Source organism: Nycticebus coucang, chromosome 9, assembly GCF_027406575.1.
Source record: "Nycticebus coucang isolate mNycCou1 chromosome 9, mNycCou1.pri, whole genome shotgun sequence".
Classification (NCBI taxonomy): Eukaryota; Metazoa; Chordata; class Mammalia; order Primates; family Lorisidae; genus Nycticebus; species Nycticebus coucang.
This window is the reverse complement of record NC_069788.1, coordinates 41542489-41567586: the sequence shown is the minus strand read 5'-3', so window position 1 is coordinate 41567586 and position 25098 is coordinate 41542489. Positions and strand designations below refer to the sequence as shown.

The window sequence follows — 25098 nt, the reverse complement described above, 5'->3', positions numbered from 1 at the left end:
GGCAGTGAACGTTCTGCTTTCTCTCTCTTCTTTTCTGCCTCTTTTACTATCTGAGTTATCTCAAAAACTTTGTCTTCTACCTCTGAAATTCTTTCTTCTGCCTGGTCTAACCTGTTGCTGATACTTTCCATTGCATCTTTAAGTTCCCTGATTGACTGTTTCAGTTCCTTCAGCTCTGCTATATCCTTTTTATATTCTTCATATCGTTCATCTCTTATTTGATTCTGTTTTTGGATTTCCTTTTGGTTATTTTCCACTTATATTAGCAGTTTCCTTCATTGTTTCCATCATTTCTTTCATTGTTTTCAACATGTGTATTCTAAATTCCCTTTCTGTCATTCCTAACATTTCTTTATAGGTGGAATTCTCTGCAGTAGCTACCTCATGGTCCCTTGGCGGGGCTGTTCTGGACTGGTTCTTCATGTTACCTGGAGGTTTCTGCTGATTCTTCCTCATGAGTGATTTCTTTTATCTGTTTCCTTGCCCTAATTTTCCTTTCACTTCCTCTTGCTCTTTAAGTTCTTGTGCCAGTGGACTAAGGGTTACAGGACCAGAAAGGTGAGAAGGTTGAAGAGCAAAAAAGGGATGAAAGAAAGGAGGACCGAGTGATAAGAAAAAAAAAGAAAAATAGAGAAAGGAGAGGGGGTGGGTAAAAGGAATATTGACATAAAGAAGAGAGGCACAGAAAGAGGGAGACAGAGCAATATAGGTGTCCAGTAGGGTACTTTGATACAACGTTAAAAAAAAACCACCTTCTGTGGGTGCCCAGTTGGGTGGTTCCCTTGAGGTCAGCAGCTCTTTGCTAACCTGATCAGACACAGTACCCCACCTCCACCAAGTAGAGAGGGAAAGACAAAAATGCTATAAATCAAACCAAAAGAAGGAAACAGAAAACTTTACGGGATAAAATTGGGTGAAAAACCAAATAATAGCGGTAGAAACACTAACAGAAATGAAGTTCTAATTATTGAAATAGGCAGCAATGGGAAATTATAATTAAACTAGAAAAATTGAGAAAGAAAAAGGATCTGTATGAAAAGGTTGAACTTAATAAACAAAACAACAATCAACAACATCAAAATCAACAAAAAAACCAACCAAACCAGACCAAAAAAAAAAAACACAACCAAAAACAAAGCAGTATGTATATGTTATTTAATATTGTCTGGGCAACATGTGGTCTTCTGGGGTCTGAGATGTTAATCACAGTTCTGATACGACTGGAGGCTGCTAGTTTCTCAAACCCCAGCAGGTAGACACCCTAAATCTCTCTTCAGCCCACTTAAAAGGCTCTTGCAACTTGTTCACTTGTTGAGCAGAAGCTTTCCCAGGGAAGTGCTTGTCGCTGGAATCACTGCTGAAGTGGCTATCCACTTACCCTGTGTGCCAAAACTGGTCTCCCTCTGCCCCTGAGGGTTAGGGCTGCAAGGCGGCTCAGACCCCGCCCTTAGGCTACTTGGTCCCTGGGTTACCAGCTCCCACCCAATTCTAGCTCTGCTACCCTGAGGGCGGAGCTTGCCTGGTCAGATCGCTCACAATGGCTGCCTGTGACCCAGAGCCAAACACTATTGGCTCCGTCTGGCTCAGTGGCTCAGACTGGGGCCCTAGACAAAGGCCAAAGTTCTCCGCATTCCTGCTCAGGCTCTCCCCAAGGCAGTTCAGCTGAGTGCCAAGTCCAAAGACACCAAAACAGTTCACAGGTAAGGCCTTTCTGGTTTGCAGTCTCGCTGCTACTGAACTTACAGTTGTGGGCGGGTTTAGATGGATTGAACACACACGACCACTTGCCGGTTTTCCATTGTTTTAGTCCTCCTCTTAGGGTCCAGAAGTCTCTTGCTGACTCCCTGTATCCTCTCAGGGGTGGTGATAGGCAGATCCTACCAGCCAGAGATGCCTGGAGTCCTATCTCCCCAGACTCACGGTGCCCAGATGCAAGGAAGCTGTTACTCGGCTGCCATCTTGCCTCATTTCTTTTTTTCAAAAGATTAACTTTTCATTTTGTTACTCTTATATATACTTCTTTTGTTATGAATTTTATTTAGTTCTGCTCTCCTCTTGGTTATTTCTTCTCTTCTTGTGGGTTCGGGATTGGATTGCTCTCCCTTTTCCAGTTTCTGGAGAAGGTTCATTAGATTGTTGATTTGTGATCTTTCTTTTCAATGTAGGCATTTATGGCTATGAGTTTTTCTTTCAGGGCTGCTTTAGCTATGTCCCATAGGTTTTGATAACTTATGTCCTATATATCATTTAATTCAAGGAGTTTTTTATTTCTATCTTGATTTTTCCTCCTTGAAGGAATATCATTCAGCAATAAGGTTGTTTAGTTTCCATAACTTTTTATAGAAATAGTTTTTCTGTGGGAGTTGATTTCCTATTTTATTTCACTGTGGTCTGAGAAGATGCGTGGTATAATTTCTATTTTTTTTTTTTTTTTTGTAGAGACAGAGTCTCACTCTACCGCCCTTGGGTAGAGTGCCGTGGCGTCACACGGCTCACAGCAACCTCTAACTCTCGGGCTTACGCGATTCTCTTGCCTCAGCCTCCCGAGTAGCTGGGACTACAGGCGCCCGCCACAACGCCCGGCTATTTTTTTTTTTTTTTTTTTTTTTTTTTTGTTGCAGTTTGGCCGGGGCCGGGTTTGAACCCACCACCCTCGGCATATGGGGCCGGCGCCCTACGGCATGTTTTGTGGCCTATGACATGATCAGTCTTAGAGAATGTTCCATGAGCTGATGAGAAGAAAGTGTTTGGTGGGTAGAATATTCTATACATGTTTGTTAGATCCATTTGTTCTTGATTTGTGTTTAAGTCCGTCATTTCTTTGTTTGTCTTCTGTTTGGAGAATCTTTACTGTTCTTTCAGAGGGGTGTTGAAGTCCCCTTCTATTACAGGACTGCTGCTTATTTTGTTGAGATCAAATAGGATTGCTTTATTAATCTCTGTGCAGTTACATTTGCTGTGTAAATATTTAGGATCATTATATCTTGTTTTGTTTGTTTTTTGCAGTTTTTGGCTGGGGCTGGGTTTGAACCTGCAATCTTTGGCATATGGGGCCGACGCCCTACTCCTTTGAGCCACAGGTGCCGCCCCATCGTTGTCTTTCTTTATGTTTGTTGTTTTGAGGTAACTACTATACCAGCTTTTTTTTTTCCTTTACCATGTAATATTTATTGTTTTCCATTCTTTCACTTTGAGTCTGAATGAGTCTTTGTGAGTTAGATGTGTTCCCTAGAGAACACATATACTTGGCTTGTGCTTTTTTATCCTGCCAGCCTGTGTCTCTTGAGTGGGGAGTTGAAGCCATTCACATTTAGTGAAAGAGTTGATAAGTGGGGTGGATTTCTATTTCTCATGTTGAATAGAACTTTATTGCTCTGTTTTTCCAGTTGAGCCATTTTGGGCTCTGATCTTTAGCTTTGGTGGATTTTTGCACTGGGGTTCATCTATTTGCTGATCCATGTATAGTACAGGTCTCAGTACTTTTTGCAAGACAGGTCTGGAAGATATGGAATGTTTCTCAAATTTGTGTGTCACCCTTGTGCAGGGGCTATGCTAATCTTCTCTGTATCATTCATAATTTAGTATATGTAAATTTTACTAATTTTAGTTTTCAAAATCTGTAAATGACATAAGCAGTGGAGCAGGCTTCAGGAGGATGAATGATGATGCAGATACTGTCATGGGCTTTCATACTGAAAAGTTTCCTTTTCCTAGTAATGTAATAGCATAATGTATTACTTATGTATCTGTGGTTATGCTGGTGTAATCAAACCTATCACGCTCCCAGTTGTATAAAAGTCTAGCATGTATAGTTATGTATGTTCATAATACTTGATAATGGTAATAAATGACTATGTTAGTGGTTAAATATTTACTGTACTTTTTTATGTTTTTTGTTTATTAAATCATAGCTGTGTACATTAATGCGATCATGGGGCACCATACACTGGTTTTATAGACCGTTTGACACATTTTCATCACAGTGGTTAACATAGCCTTCCTGGCATTTTCTTAGTTATTGTGTTAAGACATTTGCATTCTACATTTACTAAGTTTCACATATACCCTTGTAAGATGCATTGCAGGTGTAATCCCACCAGTCACCCTCCCTCCGCCCTATTTACTGTACTTTTGATCAGTATTTTAGAGCATATTCTTATTTAACTGTAAAACAGCCTCAGACAGGTCCTTTAGGAGGTATTCCAGAAGATGGTATTGTTGTCATAGGAGATGACAGCTCCATGTCTGTTACTGCCCCTCAGGGCCTTCCAGTAGGACAGGATGTAGAAGTGGGAGACATCAAGAGCATTGATGCAGACCTAGGCTTATATGTGTTTTGTGTCCTAGTTTAACAAAAAAAGTTTAAAAAGTAAAGAAGAAAATTTAAAAATGAAAAAAGCATATAGAATAGAGATGTAAAGAAAATATTTTTGTATAGCTGTACAGTATGTTTTAACCTATGTTACTGTAAACAAAGTTTAAAAGTATATAAAGTAAAAATTTGCATTAGGCTAAGGTTAATTTATTATTGCAGAAAGAAAAATACCTTTTTATAAATTTATTGTAGCCCTAAATACAGTTTATACAGTCCACAGTAGTGAATGATAATGTCTTTGGCTTTCACATTCACTCGGAAATCACTCACTGACTCACCCAGAGCAGCTTCCAAGTCATGCAAACTCCGTTTGTGGTAAGTGCCAATGATAAACAAGTACACTGTTTTTAATCTTCTAAAGTGTATTTTTTATAGTACCTTTCTGTGTTTAGATATATAAATACTTACCATTGTAGTCTGACTGCCTATAGTATTCAGTACTATATATGCTGTCCTGGTTTGTAGCCTAAGAAGATTAAGCTGAACCATATAGCCTATGTGTATGATACCTAGGTTTGTGTTTAAGAATGTTCTGTGTGATGTTCACACAATGATGAAATCACCTAATGATGCATTTCTCAGAACATACACGACTATACTTTGGGCAATACAATGAGAAAACTGAAGAATAATGACTCATTTCACTGTTGCATTATCCTTCAGTGTAAGTGATTCTGTCATTTTCCTGTTTCCTTTCCCATCTCCCTGTGTTGCCCAGGTTAGAGTGCAGTGGCTAACTGTAACTTCAGGCGGTTCTCCCATCTCAGCCTTCTTGCCTCAGGCGGTTCTCCCATCTCAGCCTCTCCAGGAACTGAGACTATAGGTTTGTACCACCATCCTAGGCTAATCTTTATTTTTTAATTTTTATTTATTTTTTTTTTGAGACAGAGTCTCACTCTTTTGCCCTGATTAGAGTGCCGTGGCATCATCTTAGCTTCAGTAACCTCAAACTCCTGGGCTCAAAGTGACCTTCTTCTCTTACCCTCCTGAGTAGCTGGGACTATGTAGGTGCCCACCAGAATGCTTGGCCTAGTTTTTCTATTTTTAGTAGAGATAAGGTCTTGCTTTTGCTCAGGCTGGTCTTCAACTCCTGAGCTCAAGCAATCTATCTGCCTCGGCTTCCCGGAGTGCTAGGATTACAGATGTGAGCTACCACACCTTGCCCACACTAGGCTAATCTTCAGAAATTTTTTTCTTGTGCATTTGAGGTCTCACTATGCTTAGGCTGGTCTGGAACTCCTGGCCCCAAGTGATCCTCCTATCTCAGACTCCCAAAGCTCTGGAATTATAGTCATAAGATACAGTGCCCACTGTGCGTGACTGACCTCATATTTCTTTCGTATTGTTAGCCTAGTGTTTTTGAAAGCATAGTTGGATATAATGGATGAGTAATAATAAAGTAACTCCATGGATGATGAAATGGCAACATTTTCAAGACATAGGAAAAATAAAATCACTAAGCTTTCTATATACTGTGTCTTGGATTTATAAAATGTATCTAATGGACCAAAATAGTAATTATAAGATAGAGCACAAAATTTCTGTCAGTAGTGCTAAGAAAGAATAAAGGTCATGAAATGTCAAGCCTCATACTTAGAGCTGCTGGAAAAGAAACTTAAAACTCCTTGTGGCTTAGGATGTTTTGAGTAATCATCATATATTTAATCCAAAAACTTTGATTTCAAAATATTATTAATGCCCACTAGGGACGCTGAGGCAAGAGAAATCACCTAAGCCCAAGAGCTGGAGGTTGCTGTGAGCTGTGATGCCATGACACTCTATTGAGGGCAATAAAGTGAGACTGTGTCTCTTAAAAAAAAAAAAAAAAGTTTAATTAAAAAAAATAAAAATAATATTAATGAATATTCTTTGGTACTTTAGATATTTTTAAATTTTTCTCACATTCAGTGCCATCATGAGATTAGCTCCCAAACAGTGACTTTTGTTTTTGGTTTTGGTAAGTAGTCCAGAGTAGCTACTGATTTCCAGGTATTCTCAGCCTTCTCCCAGGTACTTTGGCTGCTCTTTGAATCATGTTACTTGTGTATCATATTTTGGTTACAATCAGAAGATGAAGATGAGTTGGTTGACATGTCTTCAGCAGTAGGCATCCCTAATTTCTATTTCTTGTGTATACTCACTTTCAGTAATGTATTTAAAACTGATATATTTTTTAAACAAATCAGTGTAAGGACCAAAAGAACAACTTTAAAAAGGTAATTTGTTTTCTCTAAATAAAATGAAATAAAACTTAAAAAAAATTTTGTTTATAATGAAACACAATTTAACAGATATTTATGTATTGAGAACCTAAATGGGATCAGGGATAGGGAAGTAATAGTTGGAAGATAACATGAATATAACAATCCGGCCTGAAAAAAATCTTAAAATTGATTTGAACTCCTTATTCTAACATGTTAATTTTCAAAGTAAAAGAGTCATAACTTTAGGTTGATGTTATTATTTAAGGTTCTCAGTGCTATCATCACAACAAAATATAAGCAATTGTGAAGGAAAAAAGAGCAACAGAGGCTGGGCTAGGTGGCTCATGCCTGAGGCTGAGGTGGGAGGGTCACCTGAGCTCAGGCATTCAGGAGCAGCCTGAGAGTGAGACCAGACTCTTAAAAAGTAGCTGGATGTTGTGGTAGGCACCTGTCCTAGTTATGTGGGAGGCTGAGGCAGGAGGATCACTTTAGGCCAAGAATTTGAAGTTGCTATGAGCTATGATGCCTCGGCACTCTACCAAAGGTGACAAGTGAGACTCTGTCTTAAAAGAAAAAAAAAGCCTGTAATCCTAGCATTCTGGGAGGCTGAGGCATATGGGTTGCTTGAGCTCAAGAGTTCAAGACCAACCTGAGCAAGCGTGAGACCCCATCTTTACAAAAAATAGAAAAACTAGCTGGATGTTGTGACGGGTGCCTATGGAGGCAAGAGAATCTCTGGAGCCCAGGAGACTGAGGTTGGTGTGAGCTATAATGACTCCATCGCACTCTATTCAGGGCAATAGAGTGAGACTTTGTCTAAAACACATAAAAATAAAAAGAGTATTATTACTATTGGACATGCCATAAAAAGTGGAACATCTTAATCTCTTCTAAATAGATTTAGTATTTTCTGGAAAGAAATTCTGAGTTTCTCAGGCAAGTCTAGAACTGATCGCTCGCACATTCTTATAGAGCGTGTTTTGAAAATTATTCTTTAAGGTTATTGGAGTTATAAGAAATTATGTGTAAGTTATTTTGGTAAAAGTTTTTCATGCTACTTTAGATGCAAATATTAATTTTGCCAATAAATAGAAAAAACTGAAAGCAGAGTTTCCATAGTAACGTTATCCTTGCCTTATACAGCTGCATTATTACCCCACTGAACAGTGTGATAAACACTTTATTCTGATAGTCATTGAAGCACATAGGAGTCTTTCTGTATCACTGGGTATGAACTTTAATGCTGTTTTCCCAGTAAGCTGTGTAAATATGTGGTCTCAATATGTATTTCCAGTTTGACCTTTATACTTTCTATTTCTGCCAATTTTGTCTTTGCTGTGGTATCTTGCTACATCTGTTGCAAACTCTTCCCCATCTCCCACCTCTGCCAGAAATGTCACTGCTGTAAATATGTTTATTAATTTTGGCTCTACATTCCTGGTAGTGTGCATTTTCTTCCACGTAATTCAAGATGTTCATTTTCTTTCAATAGTTTCTGTCTATAAGCTTACTGGGTTTTGTTGTTATTTTATAAAATTAAAATATGCTGCATTTCCTAAATGCTTTTCTCAGCTCCATGTTTTCTTTGAGGCCAGCCTGTATTCTTTTTTTAAAAATGTGTTTAAATTGATGGGATACAAGTTCAGTTTTGTCACATGCATAGCCCTCATTCTGAGTTTAAAAACAAGTATTTAACATTGTTTTGTCTTCATAGTTCTTCTAATTCCTCTTGCGCATTTAATAATGTGTCCTTGTCTTAGATTGTAAACTCCTCCTTCCTTCCTGCCCTCCAGCATTATCAGCTATGTGCTCTGTGTTGTGGACTCTTAAAAGTGTCCAGAAATAGAGCAGTGAGCAGCTCCCTAAGTGGTGTGCTTGTTTGCTTTCTATGAATATTTAGCTGAACATTTAACATGTAGCAGGTAGTATCCTAAAATGGGAATATAGCAGAAATTGGCAAAGTCTCTACCTTTAAGGACCTTATGTTGTGAGAGGAGAGAGAAATAAATAAATATGGAGTATGTGACTATCAGATGATGATGAGTGCTCTGGGGAAAAAGAAAGTTAAAGGGAAAGGGAGTGCTAAGGAAGGAAGGGGAATATTTTGGTTTCTTATTTTGTGTAGGGAAGTTAATAGGTGTCTTAGTTCAGGCTGCCATAATAAAAATAGCATAGACGGGATGGATTAAAAAGCAAATTTCATCGCAGTATGGAGGCTGGGAACCCACAGTCAAGGTGGTAGGCAGTTAGGTTCCTGATGAGGGAGCCCTTTCCTTGGTTTGCAGACAGATGCCTTCTTGCCCGTATCCTCACATGAGAGAGAGAGAGAGAGAGAGAGAGAGAGAGAGAGAGAGAGATCATCTCTCTGTGTCCCTTTTATAAGGACTCTACTCTCATGACCTGATTAAGGTCCTTATAAAACTCACCACTTCCTACTATCACATTGGTGATTAGGGCTTCAACATATGAATTTAAAAAAAAATTTTTATATTAATATGAGAGTACAAATGATTGGGTTACATTGTTTGTGTTTGTCAGGCAAAGTCCAGGGCTGGGTGTGCTGTGTACCCTTACGTTGTGCCCATTAGATGAGAGTTTGCCAATCCCCATACTTCCTCTCTCTTCTCCCCCCACTTGAATTTAATTGTGTTTTTCTTTCTTTCTTCCCCCCACCTCCTCTTTTTTTGAGACAGAGTCTCACTCAGTGGTCCTGGGTAGAGTGCTGTGGCATCATCATAGCTCACAGCAACCTGAAACTCATGGGCTCAGTCCTCTTGCTTCAGTTTTTCTATTTTTAGTAGAGATGGGGTCTTGCTCTTGCTCAGGCTGGTCTTAAACTCCTGTGGTCAAGCAGTGGGCCCACTTTGACCCCCTAGAGTTCTAGGATTACAAGTGTGAGCCACCATGCCCAGCTTGTGTTTTTCTTTTGTGTGGGTGTATAGTTGCTTTTCAGATGGTTTCATATTAATATTGAGCACATTGGATACTTGCTTTTCCATTCTTGTGATACTTTACTAAGGAGAATGTTCTGCAACTCCATCCAGGTTAATACAAGAGACCATCTTTTTATGGCTAAATGGTATTCCATGGTATACATATACCACAGTTTAGTTTATTAATCCATTCAAGTCTTGATGGGCACTTGGGTGGATTCCACATCTTGGCAATTATGAATTGAGCTGAGATAAACATTCTAGCGCAAAAGTCCTTATGGTAAAAAACCTTTTCTTGGGCGGCGCCTGTGGCTCAAGGAGTAGGGCACCGGTCCCATATGCCGGAGGTGGCGGGTTCAAACCCAGCCCCGGCCAAAAAAAAAAACCCACAAAGGGGTTTTTTGTCCATATCAAAAGATAAAAGATGAAGCCATATGGATACATATCTAAGGAAATGCAAATGCCCTGCCACTGCCACAAACCCAATCATTTGTACTCTCATATTAATATAAAAATTTTTTTTTAAATTCATATGTTGAAGCCCTAATCACCAATGTGTTAGTAGGAAGTGGTGAGTTTTATAAGGACCTTAATCAGGTCATGAGAGTAGAGTCCTTATAAAAGGGACACAGAGAGATGATCTCTCTCTCTCTCTCTCTCATGTGAGGATACGGGCAAGAAGGCATCTGTCTGCAAACCAAGGAAAGGGCTCCCTCATCAGCCCTTTTGTTCTGTGTAGATACCTAGTATAATGGAATTGTGGGATCAGATGGAAGGTATACTTCTAGCACTTTGAGGATTCTACATACCTCTTTCCAAAGGGGCTGTATTAGTTTGCAATCCCACAAGAATATAATTGCTTTTTACTCCACATCCATGCCAGCATCTGCAGCTTTGGAACTTTTAACATACACATTTTGAGGAGACATAAACATTGAGTCCATATCAAAAGATAAAAGATGAAGCCATATGGATACATATCTAAGGAAATGCAAATGCCCTGCCACTGGAGAGTGTTCTAAGATTTGTTCCAGGAACAGCAGAGAAGCCAGTGTGTTGTCTGGTACAGAGTGATAGGCTAAGAGACTAGGTCAGGTGTGGTGCTCAGGTAATCTTGACACTCTGGGAGGCCGAGGCAGGAGGATCGCTTGAGGTCAGGAGCTAGAGACTAGCCTGAGCAAGAGTGAGACCCCATCTTTACTAAAAATTGAAAAATTAGCTAGGTTTGCTGGCATACACGTATAGGCCCAGGTACTGAGGAGGTTGAGGCAAACTCCTGAACCCAGGAGTTTGAGGTTATAGTGAGCTACGCTGACACCATTGCACTCTACCCAGGGTTCTCTAGGCCCTTGTAGGCCTAATAAGAACCTTTAGCTTTTACTCTGCGTGAGATGGGAAGTCATTGTAAAATTTGCTTGATAACTTCACAGGAGTGATGTGACCAGTCTTGTTTTCAAGTGAGTTATTTGGGCTGCTGGGTGGGGTCAATGGGGGATGCAGAAAGATCACTTAGGGGACTTCATTGCAGTAATTAAAGTTAAGGTTATGATGGTGTCAACCAGGGCTATGTAGTTGGAAGAATTGTTAGGATTTTAGATATACTTTGAAGGTAGAATTGACAGGATTTATTGATTGATACAATGTAAAAAAGACTACTCCAAGATTTTGGGCCCAAGCAACTGGAAGAACAGAATTACCTTTTACTGAGCTGAAGAAGGCTGCCAAAGAAGCGGTTTTGATGGGAAAATGAGAAGTTGGGTTTTGGACGTAGTGTTTGATGTTATTAAATTGGATAAAGTTGCCTAAAAAGCTTTTGTTAATCATGCTTCTATTTGATTGGTTAAAAAATCCCCCCAAACTCAGCCACCCCTGCAGTACGTACAGGGATCATTTTCTGTGTACATTCTCTTTTATGTTACGCAGTAACCATTACTGAGACATAGTCATGAGTTCAACTTTTTACCTGGCCTGAAACATTTCTACATATCTTACATGTACTTATTGGCGAGGTTCACTTTTTTTGTTAGAGACCATCTTCTGGAATTGTTAACCAAAAGATCTAAGTGATAGATTTGATAGCCTCTAAGTTTGAAAATTTCAGTTTTGCCCTTTGGTAAGAGTGCTATTTTGCTATAAAAGTTTAAATTTAGGCTCGGCGCATATAGCTCTAGCGGCTAAGGCGCCAGCCACATACACCAGAGCTGGCGGGTTTGAATCCAGCCCGGGCCCGCCAAACAACAATGACAACTAAAACCAAAAAATAGCTGGGCATTGTGGTGGGCACCTGTAGTCCCAGCTACTTGGGAGGCTGAGGCAAGAGAATCGCTTAAGCCCAAGAGTTTGAGGTTGCTGTGAGTTGTGATGCCACAGCACTCTACCTAGGGCGAGAGCTTGAGGCTCTGCCTCCAAATAAATAAATAAATAGAAAATTATCCCCCTCCCCCCCAATCTTTATCTAATGAGAATTTCTAAAAGGGAAAGCAGGAAAAAATGGGAAGGGGATCAAAGTTCTAATGAAAGAAATTTTTCGGTGTTAAAGACTGACATCTACAAAGTCAGTGATCCCATACCAAATAATGAGCAGGATAAATGAGATAAGATCCCACGCAAGATACCACCTGATAAAGTTTCAAAACTCAGTAGATTAAGAAAACACTTCCAAAAGAAATCTCACACCAGGTTCCCTCCTTCTTCTGTGTAAGGAGAATCAGATAGCCAGACTTAGCACATTGAATGTTATGAATTAGCCAAGGCATATCCTCCCTTTAAAACAGTATGTGAAGCGCCAGGGTCAGAGAGCAAAATTTTAGATAGTCCTTTAAATAAAAGTCTATAGGATGTGAGAGAACTAAATTGAAGCCATTAGCAGATGAGCATCTAAGGCAGAAAATGTACTGGTGGAAAGATCCTGAGACAGAAGTGTTCTTGATGTTTAAGAACAGATAGAGGGCCAGGGTGTGTGGTAAGATATGCAGGCCAGCAGAGAGAGCAAAGTGGTGAACAGTAGGAGATGAGGCCAGAGAGTAAGGTGACTCTCATCATGTAAAGGGTTCGTGGATCATGGTACATAAAGACTTGAGACTTTACTGAATGAGATTAAAATCCATTAGTTTTGGGCAAAGTGGTGTTATGATCTTTACATTTTAGCTGCTAGAGTGATTTTTTTCATGTTAAGAAATGACTCCTGACAAGGGCAAGGGCAGTTAGGAGATTACTATAATAATCCAGGGGAGATTTCACAATGCCTTGGATCAGAGTGATGACACTGAGGGTGATGAAAAGTACTCAGACTTCTGAATCTTTTTTGAAGCTGGAGCTAGTAGGATTTGCTAATAGATCAGGTGTGGGGAAGAAGGAAAGGGAGACAGAAGCAGAGACAGAGATCAAATTAAGTGTGATATGAAGATTTTTGACCTGATTCCTAGGCAGAATTAGTATAAACTGAATTGCAGAAGGTGTGTGTGGGAGGGTAGGAGCCAGAATAGCAGAAGCTTACCTTTAGATATGTTTTTAAACCCTCTGATCTTTGCCAGTGTGAAAACTGAAAAATAAATATCATTTTTGTTTTCATTTGCATTTGGATATTTATATTTCCTTTATGTGAGCCATCTGTTTGAATTAATTAATTTGAGGAGGCTTTTTTTTTTCTTTTGGGGGCTTTTTACCTTTTGAATTGCAGTAATTATTTGTATAAATTAAGAAATGAGTCCCTTTTGTTGCTGATATCCTGCCTCATTTCATTTTTTAAAAATCTTATTTGTGATGTTTTGTGTAATTTAGGATTTTTAAAAAATATATTATTGAGTTTATCAATCTTTTACAGTACCAGAGTTTGTTTCATACTTAGGCCTTTACCCTATGGGCATCATTTAAAACTATTTTATATATTTTTGCTAGTACCTGTGTGATTTTATTTGCATTTAAATCTGTAATCTGTAATCTGGATGTTAAATTTGATGAAATGCTGTTTTAGATTATGGGCTTGTTGAAGTGATAATTCCAGGAAGTTAAAATGTAGCTGCAGAGCCTCAGTTCTCACCAGATCTGGGATATAGAACAGGTCTCTTGAAGAGCTTCTGGAAAGGATACTGCCTTTTTCCTTTGGGAAGATTTGGTTGGCTGTCCTGGTATAGCCATGTCTAAGAGCAGTGATGCTCAAACTTTAGGATTGAATCAGCATCACCCAGAAGGCTTGTTAAATATGTTAACTAAGACCCACCTCCTGGGTTGATTCTCTAGATCTAGGGAAGAGCCTGAGAATTTTCATTTTAAAATCCAGGTAGGGCTGGGCGTGGTGGCTCATGCTTGTAATCCCAGCACTATAGGAGGCCAATGGGGGGTGGATTGCTTGAGCTCACAAGTTCAAGACCAGCCTGAACAAGAGCAAGGCCCTGTCTCTAAAAACAAAACAAACAAAAAAAATAGCTGGGTGTTGTAACTGTCAGGAGCCTGTAGTCCCAGCTACTTGGGAGGCTGAGGCAACAGGATTGCTTGAGCCCAAGATTTTGAGGTTGCTGTGAACCATGACGCCATGGCACTCTACCAGGAGCAAGAAAGTGAGACTGTCTCAAAAAAAAAAGTTCCATGTGATGCTGATGATCCTGGATAACACTTTGAGAACTGCTGGCTTAGTGGTTCTAAGCCTAAGCTCTGGAACCAGAAGGTTCAAATTCAAATCCCTATTCTGTTGCTTATTAGTTCTGTGATTGGGGGTACTTTGTTGTGTATTTCCACCACTTCCTCCAGGCCATAGTTTCCCTTTCTTGACCCAAAGTATTTATTTAAGAGCCATAGTGAAAAGACTAAGAGAAAGACTGCATTTGAAATAGCACATGCTTAAAACCTGGTAAGTGTCTCTAATGAATACATATGTAAGTTGCTGCTGCTTTTGTTGAGTTCTGTTTTTGTCAGAGTTACTAACTCAGTGCTGTCCAATAAAAATATAATATGAGCAACATATAATTTTAAAATTTCTAATAGCCACATAAGTAAACACAAAACAAGGTGAAATAAACTTTTAATAATTTTAACCTAATGTTTACGAAACACTTTTTCAATATGTAAATAATATATTTTTTCTTCATACGAAGTTTTAATTTGGTGTGTCTTTTATGAATTTAGATTAGTCAAATTTCAAGTGCTTAATAGCCACATGTGGCCAATGACCATCATTTTCTTTTTTTTGTAGAGACAGAGTCTCACTTTATGGCCCTCGGTAGAGTGCCGTGGCCTCACACAGCTCACAGCAACCTCCAACTCCTGGGCTTAAGCGATTCTCTTGCCTCAGCCTCCTGAGTAGCTGGGACTATAGGCGCCCGCCACAACGCCCGGCTATTTTTTGGTTGCAGTTTGGCCGGGGCCGGGTTTGAACCCGCCACCCTCAGTATATGGGGCCGGCGCTTTACCGACTGAGCCACAGGCGCCACCCATGACCATCATTTTCAATTGTGCTGGTGTAACTGACACTCCTCACTTTGTCCTGTTGGCCACCTCCATCATGTCTGGCTTTGTTTTAGGGCTGGTTCTTGGTTCAGTTAGTTGTAGAGATGGAAGAAAGCCTATGATTTTACTTAATGCAGAAGGAATGACCTCAGGCATGGCAGGCATCCTTCGGGTAAGTTTGTTTTCCTAGGAGTTGGTGACTACCAAGGAGATTATGCCACTTGTAAACCAGTGTCCTTCAAAAGAGCTATTGTAGGGCGGCGCCTGTGGCTCAGTCGGTAAGGCGCCGGCCCCATATACCAAGGGTGGCAGGTTCAAACCCGGCCCCGGCCAAACTGCAACCAAAAAATAGCCGGGCGTTGTGGCAGGCGCCTGTAGTCCCAGCTACTCGGGAGGCTGAGGCAAGAGAATCGCTTAAGCCCAGGAGTTGGAGGTTGCTGTGAGCTGTGTGAGGCCACGGCACTCTACCGAGGGCCATAAAGTGAGACTCTGTCTCTACAAAAAAAAAAAAAAAAAAAGAGCTGTTGTAAATTCTTTAGGCTTAAGTATTTCCTACTGGAAGAGGGGACCTAGAAACCCCTGGAAATGAAAGAAATAGCCCTGATTCTTAAAAGCTATTCCTGTGTGATGCCATTGGTTTCCAGAACTCAGCCTCTAAACTCACTGGAGAGGCATTTTCTTCTGTAGGTCTGTGGAGACTCTTTGTTTTGAGGGAGTCCCCTGAGGACTTGTGATGATGATGATGATGATGATGATTATTATTATTTTTAGACAGAGCCTCAAGCTGTTGCTCTGGGTAGAGTGCTATGGCGTCACAGCTCACAGCAACCTCCAACTCCTGGGCTTAAGAGATTCTCCTGCCTCGGCCTCCCAAGTAGCTGGGACTACAGGTGCCTGCCACAAACACCTGGCCATTTTTTGGTTGCAGTTGTCATTGTTGTTCAGCAGGCCCAGGCTGGATTTGAACCTGCCAGCTCTGGTGTACTTGGCTGGCTCCCTAGCCACTTGAGCCACAGGCGCTGAGCCTGTGATTTTTTTTTTTTTTTTTTTTTTTAGAGACAGAGTCTGACTTTGTCGTCCTCAGGAGAGTGCTGTGGCATCACACCTCATAGCAACCTCCAGCTCTTGGGCTTAGGTGATTCTCTTGCCTTAGCCTCCCAAGTACTGATTATTTTTTCATAAAGGAAATTGCTTCTTCAGACAGCCACTGGTTCCAATTTTTCTCCCCAATATTTTGCTTCAGTATAATATATATGTCTGATGATTGCAATGTTGCAATTTTAAATAGGGAAAGAAATTTTAATGTTCCTCTTGCTGGACAGTAGCATATTTTAAAGTGATGTGGTGTACTTTTGTCTTCAGTTAAGTATTCATTTAGCAAAAATTTCAGTACCCACCACATCCCTGGCACAGTTTTCTTTTTCTTTCTTTCTTTTTTTTTGCTGTTTTTGCTGGGGCTGAGTTTGAACCTGCCACCTCTGGTATATGGGGCCAGTGCCCTACTCCTTTGAGCCACAGGTGCTGCCAACACAGTTTTTCTTTTTTAAGACAGGTTTCCCTGTTGCACAGGCTAGAGTGCAGTAACTCACTGCAACCTCAAACTCCTGGGCTTTTACAGTGTCTTCTTACCTCCACCTCCCAAGTAGCCAGGATAACAGGTGTTCACCACCATGCCTGGCTAAGTATTTATATTTTAAAATTTGTTCAGTATTCTTTTTGTTCTTAACCATTTGACTATACACATTTGAAATGTTAAGATTATCTTGCCCATGGTAGATAAATCATGTTGGGTAACCTCTTTAAATTTATAAATGGGCAATATGATTTGCATTTTTGGAAAGTATTTTATTACTCTTGCTGACTGACTTCTTTCTTACTGAGCCTTTTCTTTTAACTTCCATAATAAGGTTTGGGAACTGTGTTGTTTCTTAGACAAGGCTTTTGATAGCCTTGCAGAGCTCATCTTTTGAATTTATATTTCTCTTTTTCTTTTTTTTTTTTTGAAGTTTATTTATTTTTTATTAAATCATAACTGCATACATTGATATGATCATGGGGTATCATACACTCGCTTCATAAACCATTTGACACATTTTTATCACAGTGGTTAACATAGTCTTTCCGGCGTTATCTCAGTTACTGTGCCAAAACATTTACATTCTACCTTTACCAAGTTTTGCAAATACCCCTGTAATATGCACCACAGGTGTGATCCCACCGATCCCCCTCCCTCTACCCACCCCCACTCTTTTCCACTTCCCCCTATTGTTAAGTTGTAGCTGGGTTATAGCTTTCATGTGAGAGTCCCAAATTAGTTTCATAGTAGGGCTGTGTACATTGGATACTTTTTCTTCCATTCTTGAGATACTTTACTAAGAAGAATATGTTCCAGCTCCATCCATGTAAACATGAAAGAGGTAAAGTCTCCATCTTTCTTTAAGGCTGCATAGTATTCCATGGTACACATATACCACAATTTATTAATCCATTCGTGGATCGATGGGCACTTGGGCTTTTTCCATGACTTAGCTATTATGAATTGGGCTGCAATAAACATTCTGGTACAAATATCTTTGTTATGTTGTGATTTTTGGTCTTCTGAGTATATGCCCAGCAGAGGAATTACAGGATTGAATGGCAGATCTATTTTTAGATCTCTGAGTGTTCTCCATATATCTTTCCAAAAGGAATGTATTAATTTGCATTCCCACCAGCAGTGCAGAAGTGTTCCCTTTTCTCCGCATCCACGCCAACATCTCTGGTCTTGAGATTTTGTGATATAGGCTAGTCTCATTGGAGTTAGATGATATCTCAAAGTAGTTTTGATTTGCATTTCTCTGGTGATTAAAGATGATGAGCATTTTTTAATATGTCTGAAGGCCGTGCGCCTGTCTTCTTCAGAGAAGTTTCTCTTCAAATCCCTTGCCCAGCCTGCAATGGGATCCCTTGTTTTTTTTCTTGCTGATGCGTTTGAGTTCTCTGTGGATTCTGGTTATTAAACCTTTGTCAGAGATACACCCTGCAAATATCTTCTCCCATTCTGAGGGCTGTCTGCTTGCTCTGCTTACTGTGTTCTTAGCTGTGCAGAAGCTTTTTAGTTTGATCAAGTCCCAGTAGTGTATTTTTGAAGCTGCTTCAATTGCCCGGGGGGTTCTCCTCATGAAATACTCACCCAGACCAATTTCTTCAAGGGTTTTCCCTGCATTCTCCTCTAGTATTTTTATAGTTTCATGTCTTAAGTTTAAATCTTTAATCCAATGAGAGTCTATCTTAGTTAATGGTGAAAGGTGTGGGTCCAATTTCAGTCTTCTGCAGGTTGCCAGCCAGTTCACCCAGCACCATTTGTTAAATAGGGAATCTTTTCCCCACTGAATGTTTTTAATTGGCTTGTCAAAAATCAAATAGCGGTAAGTAGCTGGATTCATCTCTTGGTTCTCTATTCTGTTCCAGATATCTACTTCTCTGTTTTTGTGCCAATACCATGCTGTTTTGATCACTATCGATTTGTAGTAAAGTCTGAGGTCTGGTAGTGTGATTCCTCCTGTTTTGTTTATATTTCTGAGTAATGTCTTGGCTATTCGAGGTTTTTTCTGATTCCATATAAAACGAAGTAATGTTTTTTCAAGATCTTTAAAATATGACAGTGGAGCTTTAATAGGGAGTGCGTTGAAATTATATATTGCTTTGGGTAGTATGGACATTTTGATAATGTTGATTCTTCCCAGCCATGAGCATGGTATGTTTTTCCATTTGTTAACATTTTCAGCTGTTTCTTTTCTTAGAGTTTCATAGTTCTCTTTATAGAGATCTTTCACGTCTTTTGTTAGGTAAATTCCCAAATATTTCATCTTCTTTGGTACTACTGTGAATGGGATAGAGTCCTTAACTGCTTTTTCAATTTGACTGTTGTTGGTGTATATAAAGGCTACCGATTTATGAATGTTGATTTTGTAACCTGAGACACTGCTGTATTCCTTGATCACTTCTAGGAGTTTTGTAGTAGAGTCCCTAGTGTTTTCCAGATACACAATCATATCATCTGCGAAGAGCGAAAGTTTGATGTCTTCTGACCCTATATGGATACCCTTGATCGCCTTTTCTTCCCTAATTGCGGTGGCTAAAACTTCCATTACAATGTTGAAAAGCAATGGAGACAATGGGCAGCCTTGTCTGGTTCCTGATCTGAGTGGAAATGATTCCAATTTAACTCCATTCAATATGATATTGGCTGCGGGTTTGCTGTAGATAGCCTCTATCAGTTTAAGAAAAGTCCCTTCTAGACCAATTTTCTTGAGTGTTCTGATCATGAAGGGATGCTGGATATTATCAAAAGCTTTTTCTGCATCAATTGAGAGAATCATATGGTCTTTGTTTTTTAATTTGTTTATGTGCTGAATTACATTTATAGATTTACGTATATTGAACCAGCCTTGAGACCCTGGGATAAAACCAACTTGGTCATGATGTATAATTTGTTTGATGTGTTGCTGGATTCTGTTTGTTAGGATCTTGTTGAATATTTTTGCATCTATATTCATTAGTGATATTGGTCTATAATTTTCTTTTCTTGTTGGGTCTTTTCCTGGTTTGGGGATCAGGGTGATGTTTGCTTCATAGAACGTGTTGGGTAGTCTTCCTTCTTTTTCTACATTTTGGAACAGGTTGAGTAATATAGGTACTAATTCCTCTTTAAAGGTTTGGTAGAATTCTGACGTGAAACCATCTGGTCCCGGACTTTTCTTTTTAGGGAGGTTTTGTATAGTTGATGCTATTTCTGAACTTGATATGGGTCTATTCAACATTTCTACTTGATTCTGGCTAAGTCTTGGAAGGTGGCGTGCTTCCAAGTATCGGTCTATTTTCTTCAGATTTTCATATTTCTGAGAATAAAGTTTCTTGTAATATTCATTAAGGATTTTTTGGATTTCTGATGAGTCTGTGGTTATTTCATCTTTGTTGTTTCTGATTGATGATATTAGAGATTTTACTCTTTTTTTCCTGATTAGGTTGACCAGAGGTTTATCTATTTTATTGACCTTTTCAGAAAACCAGCTTTTTGATTTATTGATCTGTTGTATTATTCTTTTGTTTTCAATTTCATTTAATTCTGCTCTAATTTTGGTTATTTCTTTTCTTCTACTGGGTTTGGGGTTGGAATGTTCTTCCTTTTCCAGTTGCGTGAGATGTCCCATTAAGTTGTTAACTTCCTCTCTTTCCGTTCTCTTGAGGAAGGCTTGCAGTGCTATAAATTTCCCTCTTAGAACTGCTTTTGCGGTGTCCCAGAGGTTCTGATAGTTTGTGTCTTCATTGTCGTTTTGTTCCAAAAAATTGGCGATTTCTTTCTTAATCTCATCTCTGACCCAGCTATCATTCAGCATAAGGTTATTTAACTTCCATGTTTTTGTATGAGTATGCAGATTCCTGTTGTTACTCAATTGAAGTTTTATTCCATGATGGTCCGAGAAGATGCATGGAATAATTTCTATTCCTTTAAATTTACTGAGGTTAGACTTGTGACCTAAAATGTGATCAATTTTGGAGTAAGTTCCGTGGGCTGATGAGAAGTATGTGTATTCAGTTTTGTTGGGATGAAATGTTCTGTAGATGTCTGCTAAATCTAAATATTGGATGGTTAGGTTTAAATCTAAGATTTCTTTGCTCAGCTTCTTTCTGGAGGATCGATCCAACACTGCCAAGGGAGTGTTGAAATCTCCAACGATTATGGAGCTGGAGGAAATCAAGTTACTCATGTCTGTTAAGAGTTTCTCTTATAAATTGAGGTGCATTCTGGTTGGGTGCATAGATATTAATAATTGAGATCTCATCGTATTGAGTATTACCGTTAACAAATATGAAGTGACCATTCTTGTCCTTCCTTACTTTTGATGGTTTAAAGCCTACTGTATCTGCAAATAAAATTGCAACACCTGCTTTTTTCTGATTACCATTTGCCTGAAATATGGATGACCATCCTTTCACCCTGAGTCTGTATTTGTCTTTTAAGTTGAGATGTGACTCTTGTATGCAACAAATATGTGGCTTGAGTTTTTGTATCCAGTCAGCTAACCTATGCCTCTTTAGAGGACAGTTTAAGCCATTCACATTGATGGAGAGTATTGATAAGTCTGGTGGAATTTTGGGTATCGAGTTTTTCAAAGGTCCAGTGGACATTTTTAATCCTTTCGCCAGTGTGGAAGTTGGAGTTTGATCCGAAGTTTCTGAGTGAGTTTACTTTTGTGGTATAGGATTGGGTTGGTCATTGTGGAGGATAGGTCTGAGAATATCCTGAAGAGCTGGTTTACTTATGGCAAATTTTTTCAACATATGAATGTCATTGAAGTATTTAATTTCTCCATCATAGATGAAACTCAGTTTAGCTGGATACAAGATCCTGGGTTGAAAGTTTTTTTGCTTTAGGAGATTAAAAGTTGATGACCAGCCTCTTCTGGCTTGAAAAGTTTCAGCAGAGAGATCTGCAGTTATTGTAATATTCTTACCTTTGTACATTATAGTTTTCTTTCGCTGGGCTGCTTTGAGAATCTTCTCTTTCATGTTAACTTTAGTGAAGCTAATTATGATATGTCTGGGGGATGACTTATTGGGGTTGAATCGTGCTGGGGTTCTGAAGCTGTCTGCTATCTGAATTTCAGATTCTCTAGGCATGTCTGGAAAATTTTCTTTCATAATTTCATGCAGAAGGGCCTCTGTGCCCTTGGAGGCCACTTCATCGTTCTCAGAAATCCCTATAATCCTTATGTTGCTTTTTTTCGAATTATCTGAGTTCTCTGAGTGAGTGATCCGTTTTTGCTCTCCATTTCTCTTCCTCTTTGAGAGATTGGGAGCGTTCGAAGACTTTATCTTCAATGTCAGAAATCCTTTCTTCTGCTTGCTCCATTCTGTTACTGAGGGATTCTACTGTATTTTTCATATCTTTGAGGGCTGTAAGTTCTTGCTTCAGTGTGTCTAAGTCTTTGGTGGTTTTGTCTTTAAATTCGTTAAATTCTTGAGACAATTTTTGAATTTCTCCTCGGATTCCTAATTCCATTTTATTAATCTTGTCTGCCATCCAAATTCTGAATTCGATTTCTGACATCTCAGCCAGTTGTTTATGAATGGGATCTTCAATCACATCTGCCGTATCTTTTCTTGGGAGGGTTGATCTATTCTGGTTATTCATGTTACCAGAGTTTTTCCGCTGATTCCGCCCCATGGTTATTTTACTCCCTTTGGTTTTTCCCCTGGGGTTTTATCGAGGGCCCGTACAGTGTTGTGGCCTGAGAAACTGGGGCCCTGTCTGGTGTGGTGTAGCAAAGTGGTTCTGTCTTGTTTTCGCTGGTTTCTGTTCGATCCTATTGCAACTTCTACTCTGGCTTGAAGTCTCAGCTGTGTGGAAAAATCAGCAATTAAGTCACCCCGCCTGCCCACCTCTGGCCCCAGTTGGAAAAGGAGAATCAACCTTCCTACAACCGTACACCCAGGGCACCGCCTGAAAAGTCCTCAATCTATTAGCCCAGTTCAAAAGGTCCAAATCAACTGTCTCAATCGGCACTTGTCTCGGGTGAGAGAGTTCAAGAGGTCTCTGGGAACTGGATCACAGGGTCCTGGTGACTTCTCTGACACGGCTCACCCCAGTGCAGCGTGGAGTCAGGAGGAGCCACCCAGCAAACAGAGCAGTCTAGGAAGGTTGACGTCTCCTTCCCCACTTTGCCCCTCCGTCGGACCCAGTCACTGGTATCTCTGCAGATGGCTAACCCAGTTGCCTGCAGTGAACAGACTCTCCAGGGGTTTGCACCTGCCTGAATCGCAAGGAAGTCTGCCAGGCCCCTGCAGACTGCCGCTATCTAGCAGGAGGAGATGGGGCCTGACATCTATGAGTGTTTGATGCAGGTGATGGGAGGGAGGTGTTCACTCAGGCTTAGCCCCGTCCCTGATGGATGCTGCTAAAAGAACAGAACAGAACAGACAACTTTGCGGGGTTCTGTCTCTGTTCCTGTCGAAATCGCCTACAGAAGACGAGCTGTTTTGAGTTCAAACGTCTTTGGTGTTGGAGGTTTGAGTCCGATCACCTCTCTGGGTGGGCCCCGCCCTGGAAGCTTCCCGGGTTTGTGAGCAGTGTCAGGAAATCCCCCGCTCACCGGTGGCCTCCTCTGGTTGCCCAGGGAGACAGGGGGTGTGGCCTCAGAATATCCAGAAGTGAGCGTTCTGCCGTTAACGAAAAAACGGCTGTTGATCTACCTCCAGGGAACTGCTGCTCTGGTGTGGGCACTCAGGCGACCCTTTTCTCTTCTGTCTCGCTCCCCAGAGTCAGCACTGAGCGGCCGCAGTTTGTGCTGGGTCCACACCCCTCAAGAGATCCCCCAAGAATCCGAACTCTTGGGGGATAGGCCCCCAGACCCCGAATGGGAGTGGGGGGGCGGAAGCTAGAGTTTCATTCAGTTTTAGGCAACAATACGGCCCGGGGAGGGCTCCTGCACTGCACCGTAGGGAAGTGCCGCCAAGGCTTGATTTCCCCTCAGCAGAGTGCCCTCTCCTCGCTCACGTGTCCCAGAGTTGGCGCCGACCTGACGCAGCTCAGGCACTGTGCACTCCCCTCGAGAAATCACCCACGGTTCCGACCTCCTGGGGGATAGGCCCTCAGACCCGGAGTGAGAGTAGGGGCTCTCAGCTCTCAGCGGGGAAGCTAGAGTCTTATTCAGTCTTGTGCCCGGGTAGGGTTGCTGCACTGCACCGCAGGGAAGTGCCGCGAGGTGTGACTCCCCCTCAGTCCGGTGCCCTCTCCTCACTCGCGGGCCTCAGAGTCAATGCTGACCAGTCGCAACTCGGGGACTGTCCACTCCCCTTGAGAAATCACCCAAGGATCCGAACTCCTGGGGGACAGGCCTCCAGACCTCAGTGGGTGGGAGGGGAGCGCCGGGAGGGTTGCCGGCGAAGGATTCCCAAAGTTTTATTCCATTTTATGCCTGGCAGGAGAACGCCACGGCACCCCAGTAGGGGGGGGTAGGTCCAGTTTTTAGAAGGTCTCTCCCGTGGAGTGTAGTGGGAGGGCCTTTAATTTCTGCCCGCTTGTTTAATTGTGGGGCTCTTGAGCCGGTCTCATGGGGGAGGGGGACTCCCGTCCGCTTGGTGGTGGATTTTGTACCTTTTGTTTGCGTCCTTGTGATCGCAGCTTGCCTCAGCGGTGTTGATGTGCGTTCTTCAACCTTCTCTCTTGGTGAGGCTCAAGTCCACCAGGATACTTACTAAATTCCTGTCCCTTAACTCTCCTTCTGGACGGGAGCCTCTGTTGAAAGCTGGCTTCAGTCCGCCATTTGTCTCCCCCCCACCCCCCATTTCTCTTTTTCTTTCTCTTTCTCTCTCCTCCTTTCTCCTTCAATATTCCAAGTCATCGAGCAATTGAATTTGCATTTCTAGGCAGTATTTCCTATGCTTAGAAAAAAAAAAGAATTTTTTTTTTAATCTTTGCTGCCCATCATGCACTACCATTTAATTTATCAGCTTTTGCTGCTGAGAAAAAGTAATGATGTGAGTGGTTTGAGGGATCAAAGCAAAGCAAAGTACTGCAAATAGATGAAAAGAGTGGAACTCCCACAATCATTCTTCCCTTCTCCCAACTTTAAAGTTTCAAAAGGTTCAAACCTACAGACATGTTAAAACATCAGAATAATGAATGCCTGTATACCCTTCAGTTAGATTGACCAGTGATAACATTTTCTGATTATATGTAGGTCACCACAAAAGTTTTGAGACAGGCTGTGTTATGGTCCATGAATTCACTTCTAAGAAATACAGTCAACAGCGGCCTTTCTGATTCACACTTGCAAGTTTCAACTTGCTTGGTTTATCAGTGTCACTGGGAGGGCTTCATTTTTTCCATCTGTGCAGATTTTATATTTCTTGATTTTTGTGTATCTTTAAACTTTGGTAACGACCCTTATATGCTTTCTCCCCTCCCACCCCCCTTTTTGCTGCTGTGTGGCAGTTGCAGACACCCTGACATTTCACCCTTAAATCCTTCCACATACACTTCCTAAAAATAAGGATATTTTACACAAACATAATACTGTTATACACCTAAGAAAATTATCAACAATCCCATAACATCTTAATACACAGGCGGTATTCAGATTTCTCTGACTTACCCCTT

General features: G+C 40.8%; 1 protein-coding gene and 1 pseudogene across 2 annotated transcripts in view; one reads left to right on the top strand and one right to left on the bottom strand.

Annotated features, from left to right (window-relative positions):
* Positions 1-25098, top strand: part of ZFAND3 (zinc finger AN1-type containing 3) — a 390125-nt gene that overhangs the window by 176072 nt on the left and 188955 nt on the right. The window lies entirely within an intron of this gene.
* LOC128595056 (uncharacterized) lies at positions 3500-3598 on the bottom strand (annotated as a pseudogene).